Source organism: Rhinopithecus bieti, unplaced genomic scaffold (assembly GCF_001698545.2).
Source record: "Rhinopithecus bieti isolate Rb0 unplaced genomic scaffold, ASM169854v2 scaffold_72161, whole genome shotgun sequence".
In the NCBI taxonomy this organism is placed as follows: domain Eukaryota; kingdom Metazoa; phylum Chordata; class Mammalia; order Primates; family Cercopithecidae; genus Rhinopithecus; species Rhinopithecus bieti.
In genome coordinates this window covers 2,503,487-2,509,486 of record NW_016828382.1, presented here as the reverse complement: position 1 = coordinate 2,509,486, position 6,000 = coordinate 2,503,487, and the positions used below count along the sequence as shown (strand labels likewise).

At 40.4% G+C, this 6,000-nt stretch overlaps 1 protein-coding gene and 1 pseudogene across 1 annotated transcript in view; one reads left to right on the top strand and one right to left on the bottom strand.

Moving 5' to 3' along the window:
* Positions 1-6,000, top strand: part of ITPR2 (inositol 1,4,5-trisphosphate receptor type 2) — a 516,873-nt gene that overhangs the window by 33,241 nt on the left and 477,632 nt on the right.
* LOC108523727 (enoyl-CoA hydratase domain-containing protein 2, mitochondrial pseudogene) lies at positions 2,216-3,085 on the bottom strand (annotated as a pseudogene).

The following is a 6,000-nucleotide window of genomic DNA, read 5'->3' as shown; positions in this document are numbered from 1 at the left end:
GCCTCAGCCTCCCAAGTAGCTGGGACTACAGGCGCCAGCCACCTCGCCCGGCTAGCTTTTTGTATTTTTTAGTAGAGACGGGGTTTCACCGTGTTAGCCAGGATGGTCTCGAACTCCTGACCTCGTGATTCGCCCGTCTCGGCCTCCCAAAGTGCTGGGATTACAGGCTTGAGCCACCGCGCCCGGCCTGCAGTTTGTTTTCTTTACCTTTAAAATATCAATGGATTCATTTAACATTTTTTTTTTTTTTTTTTGGCACTTACTATATGCCAGTCACTGTGCTGGGTATTGAGGAGATAAAGATTACAAATATACTGTGCTGTCCCCAAGGAGCTCATTGTTTATTGGAGACATGTAGTTAGAGGTATCATACAATAAGATAACAGCTTGAACTATAATACAATAAGATAGCAGCATGTTAAATATGGTGGGATCATAGGAAACCCTAAGCCTCTGGAGGGTGGGTGAGTGTGGGGGTTTTTAGTTAAATGTAAGTTCAGTGTAAGCCAAGAAAATAATAGTTTTTTAAAAGCCAAACCTGTAAATTTAGGCTATATTTTAGAAATAGAATGGAGATATGAAAACCATATGATGAAAACAGTTAAGGAAACTGGAATGTTAATATTCCATATATGCTCAAAAAGAATATATTTTCCATTTTATGTGCATCCATTAGATCAGGCTTGTTGATTACAGGTTTCAAAGCTTATATCCTTACAAATTTTGTCAGTTTGCTCTATCAGTAATTAAGAAGTGTGTTGAAATCTCCCACTAAGATAGTGTATTGTTAATTTCTCCATGTAGTTTTGTAAATTATGTTTATTTTGAGGCTGTTGCATATACATTTAGAATTTGTATATCTTCTTAAAGCAGTGAAACACTTCTCATGATGTAATGGCTCTCTTTATTCTGAATAAAGCTTTTTTCTCTTTTTTTGATTTTTCTGATCTATAGATATCTATCTATCTCTGTCTATATAGATAGATATATATATCTCCTCTGCAGTTTGTTGAGAAACATTTCTAGGAGGAAATAGTTGGATATATATATTAATTTAAAGAGACAGGATCTCACTATGTGGCCCAGGCTGGTCTTGAACTTCTGAGCTCAAATGTTCCTCCTGCCTTGGCCTTGCAAAGTGCTAGCATTACAAGCATGAGCCACCATGCCTGGCTATTTGTCTGATATTATCACTGCTACTATACTTTTCTTTTCAAAAAATTATTTTTATATTTTTTAGAGACAGGGTCTTGCTCTGTTGCCTAGGCTGGAGTACAGTGACATGATCATAGCTCATTATAGCCTCCACTTCCCAGGCTCAAGTGATCCGCCTCAGCCTTCAAGTAGCTGAGACCACAGGTGCATGCAATACGCCAGGCTAATTTTTAAAATTTTTTGTAGAGATAGGGTCTTGCTATGTTGCCCAGGCTGATCTTGAACTCCTTGTCTCAAGTGATCCTCTCACCTCACCTTCCCAAAGCACTGGGATTATAGGCACAAGCTACCGCCCCTGGCCCATACCTTCCATTGGCTAGTATTTTCCTGCTTTGTTTTGTTCTGTCCTTATATTCTAGGTATGACTCTTGTAAATAGCCTATGGCTGGATTTTTTCATCCAACTACAAAATCTAGCTTGTTTTTTAACATGAGGTATTTTTATTTTGTTAAATCCTTACAACAGTTTCATTTTGCAGATGAGAAAGCTGAGGCCCAGAGTTTAAACAATTTGTCCAAAATTATACAGTGAGTAACTGGCAAAGAGCTGGGATCTGCAGTCTAACTTCTGGCACATGTACAACCAATACCAGAGTTTATTATCTCTATTGTCCAGAGGAAAAAAACTAGGGGTATCTTAAAATCTCTTGACATCTCTAGTTAGTACCTGATAACTGAGAGAGAGGTCAGGGCCTGACAACCAATGATACAAAGACCCAGAGGGATCTATTTTAATTCTTCTTCATTTGAGTAGAGAGAGAGAGACAGGCATTCTCCAAAGCAAATCCAACCCTAGCGTGACATCAAGGAAGGTAGCAGTAGGTGGTATGGTCAGCATCTTGGTTCCAGGCATCATGCCAATCATATCATATCTCTCATCATCCTTATGGAGGAACCAAAGCCCAGAGAGGTGAAATGATGAGGGCAGTCCTGATGCAAATTTTTCTTCTGGATCCTGTTGTTCAAGGTACACATCTCCCATGCTGAAGGTTAAATGGAGGTCATTTGCCAACAAATTTTGGGGGTTGATTCTCTCTGCCATGTTTCCAGCCAGTCCCAGGTTGGAACATTCTGGGCATAAAATATCCTTTAAGTGGCCATCCCTGATGCAATGTCCACATCCATGCCTTGGTCAGTGGCTACGTTGCCCAACCGCATGGCAGTGGGAGACTGGGGCAGGACCTCCTGGGCCAGTGCTTGCGCCCAGTGGTAGGCGACATCACCCTCCTTGTTTTGGGCCACAGCGTGATTCACCAGTGCCAGTGCCCACTCAGTTGTCAGCCTGTGAAGATGAGCTCCTTCACCAGGGTCACCCCCAGGCAGTGTGGCAGCCTCTGAGTGCCTCCTGTCCCTGGGAGGAGCCCTCGAGCGGTCTCTCAATCAGTCCCGTGACTTTTGAGGAAGCTGCCACTTGGAGGTCACAGGCCAGGGCAAGCTCCAGGCCTCCACCCAAGGTGAACCTGTCCATAGCCACAATGGCTATGGATGCTAACTATGTATGTGTGGTAACCTTCTCATCTAGTCCTTTCTCTATCCTTGTTGTCCTCTGCTTCGTTCCAAGTAATTATTAAAACCTTTCTTCTAATATATTAATTAGCTGTGTCTGATTTACTGTCTTCAATCCACCTGCTTATTCAATAATTATTTTTCATTCCTAGGAATTCTTTACTAAATCTATCTGGCCATATTTTTTAAGGCGATGGGGTCTTGCTATGTCGCCCAGACTCAACTCAAACTCCTGGGCTCAAGCAATTCCCCTGCCTCAACCTCCCAGGTAGCTGAGACTACAGGGGTGTACCACCATGCCAAGCTATCTGACCATTTTTGATGTGTTCTTCCTCCTTGCCCTTTTTATAAAATTTATTTTCCATTTCTTCAAACATTTCATAATAGTTATTTTTTATTTTTTTAGTTGATAATTATGATGTTTGTTGTTGTTTTTGGTGACTCATGCATAGTAACTTGTTTCCTTGTCTTATTAGTAATTTCAAAAATATTTGAGTTCATATTTCTTTGAATATGATCTGTAGTATATCAAGTATAAAATTTTTTTTGGTCTTTTTTTCTGAACGGAAAGTTTTTTCTTGATCACAACTGTAAATTCTGGACAAAATATAAAAAACAACTATGTGTAGGTCACCGAGAGTGACCAAAAGCAGACAGAAACCTGGGGTGGTGGAGGTGTCTGTACTTGGAAGAAGAGAGTGAAACTAGGTGGGTTTCTGATTTTTATGGCCCTTTTTCCCTGAGAGCACCTGCAAATTGGTGTCAACCAGGTGGTGAAAACTCAGATAGGAATGACAGTGTGGTGGTGGTAAAGATCTGGACTTGAACTTGTCTAGTGAGTCACTTTTACTAGCACCAATGATTTTCTGGCTCTTTGCAGGCGATTGAGAACTGGTAGTAGTTAAGGTCAGCTCAGCCACCACTAAATAATTGACCTCAACTGGTAGAGATGCCTGTTCATATTCTGAGAAAGGTACTTTGCAGATGCTTTGACTTTCATGAGAACTGTAATGGACAAGCTAGGACAAAATGCTTCACAGACTGACTTGCAGTAACACTGGGTTCAAAGAGGTTGAGGAGGCAGGGTCAAGAGGATAAAGAAAAGGAAGTTATTAGATGGAGAAAGAGAAACCCAGAAGAAAAAGTCATGATTATTTTTCTTTGGCTGGATTAGGACTGTAAGCTTTCAAAATATACAGGCAAATCCTCTCTGAAATCATTGTCAGATAGATGTGTTTCTCTTTGAAAGGTTGTGTGTAACTTTTTAAGTTGCTTATCCCCATAGTTTCACCAGTACTGATACTCTGAAGATAATCGCTTCACAACACGATGGCTTCTTGCAGTGCCTTTTTTTTTTTTTTTTTTTTAATTATTGAGACGGAGTCTCGCTCTGTCGCCCAGGCTGGAGTGCAGTGGCAAAGCGATCTCGACTCACTGCAAGCTCTGCCTGCCGGGTTCCCGCCATTCTCCCGCCTCAGACTCCTGAGTAACTGGGACTACAGGTGTCCACCACCGCGCCCAGCCAGTTTTTTGTATTTTTAGTAGAGACGGAGTTTCNTTTTTTTTTTTTTAATTATTGAGACGGAGTCTCGCTCTGTCGCCCAGGCTGGAGTGCAGTGGCAAAGCGATCTCGACTCACTGCAAGCTCTGCCTGCCGGGTTCCCGCCATTCTCCCGCCTCAGACTCCTGAGTAACTGGGACTACAGGTGTCCACCACCGCGCCCAGCCAGTTTTTTGTATTTTTAGTAGAGACGGAGTTTCACGGTGGTCTTGATCTCTTGACCTCGTGATCCACCTGCCTCGGCCTCCCAAAGTGCTGGGATTACAGGCATGAGCCACTGCACCCGGCCCTGCAGTGCTTTATAAAAAGATTAATAAGTCAGAAACAGCATTCTCTTTATAGTCATGTGATACCCATATTTTAAAAAGGTAGTTAATAGTTAAATCATTTGGTCAGGGTGATAGCATTCATCAAAAAAAATTTAAATATATGGATTCATCCAGTATTTTTAGTAGTACTTCAAAGTTTAGTGTTTATGCTGTAATTTATGTGTGGGTATAGGTTAATTATGTCTTTCATGGAAAAATAAGTGGGAATATTTTGAATACCTAAGAGCAAGCACAATTCTAACTCTGAGTGAAACCAGTTTTAGAAATATTGCAGCAACAAACCTATGCTTGATTGAAAAACTTCTATATGGAATTAAACATACTTTTAATATTTAAGCCAAAGTATGTGTTAGTCAAGAACATTATTGAAATTAGACATGTCTTAAAAGAGGAGATAGTGCTAAATTTATTTGTTTAAATTTAAAAACCATTGAAAACTACACATTTCCAATGGCAAACAAATGTGCACTTAACTCCTCTTGTCATCATAGACAGGCAAAATATGAGTGTAGCTGTGAGTGAATGTGGCATGTTGCATCTGTTTTGCATTTATAAGTTAGAAACATTTTGGGATAAAGTTTTGCAATGAAATTACTTCCTTCTTAGCATGATTTGAATTATTTATGGTCTTGTACAGGAGTGTCCATAGGACCTGTCAGATGTAAGGTGGGAAACTGGACATTTGTAGAACCTTGCATTTCTTAAGTTATTCTGGATTATGAGAAAAATTAATTACCATACAAACATGAATTAACATCCTTGGGATCGACTTCTTATTTGGGCAACTTGAGTGTTGGCTAAATTAAAAAATGTACATATTAATAATTGGCAAGATATTACATTTTAAAAATAATGTGTTCTAAGATGATGGTGAATGAATGGAACAAAACCACTTAGTGCTAGTATTTAGCTTGTAATGATAAAATAATTTGTAAGCTTCTAAAAAATAGATGCTAAACACTTAAACTTTCAAACTACAGTGTATAAATTATGATACATGTCAGAGGGCGCTAGTGAAGGATGATAAGCCAACTCTAGTCACAAAACAGGAGCAGAGAAACAAGAAACCACAGAAATACGAGGAACGTGTGGGAACACAGCTGCCCCATTTAAAAAATGCGGCACAGTGAGGTTCAGTAACTAGCATAAACACAGCTGGTCAAGGATGAGAAGTCAGGTTTTTTTCTTCTCTTCCACTGCTGCTTCTAAATGCAGGTGAAGGAGGGAGTTGAGTGACATGCCAGAGTTGTGGGGGCCTGTGGTAGATTGGTGGGGTGGAGGCACAGTTTAGGTGAGAAGCCAGAAGATGGCAGCTGAGGGAGAAATTCATGTAGTCAAGCAGAGTGAAAATCCCAGCGTTGGGGGATCAAGTTATTTGTGATAAAGTTCT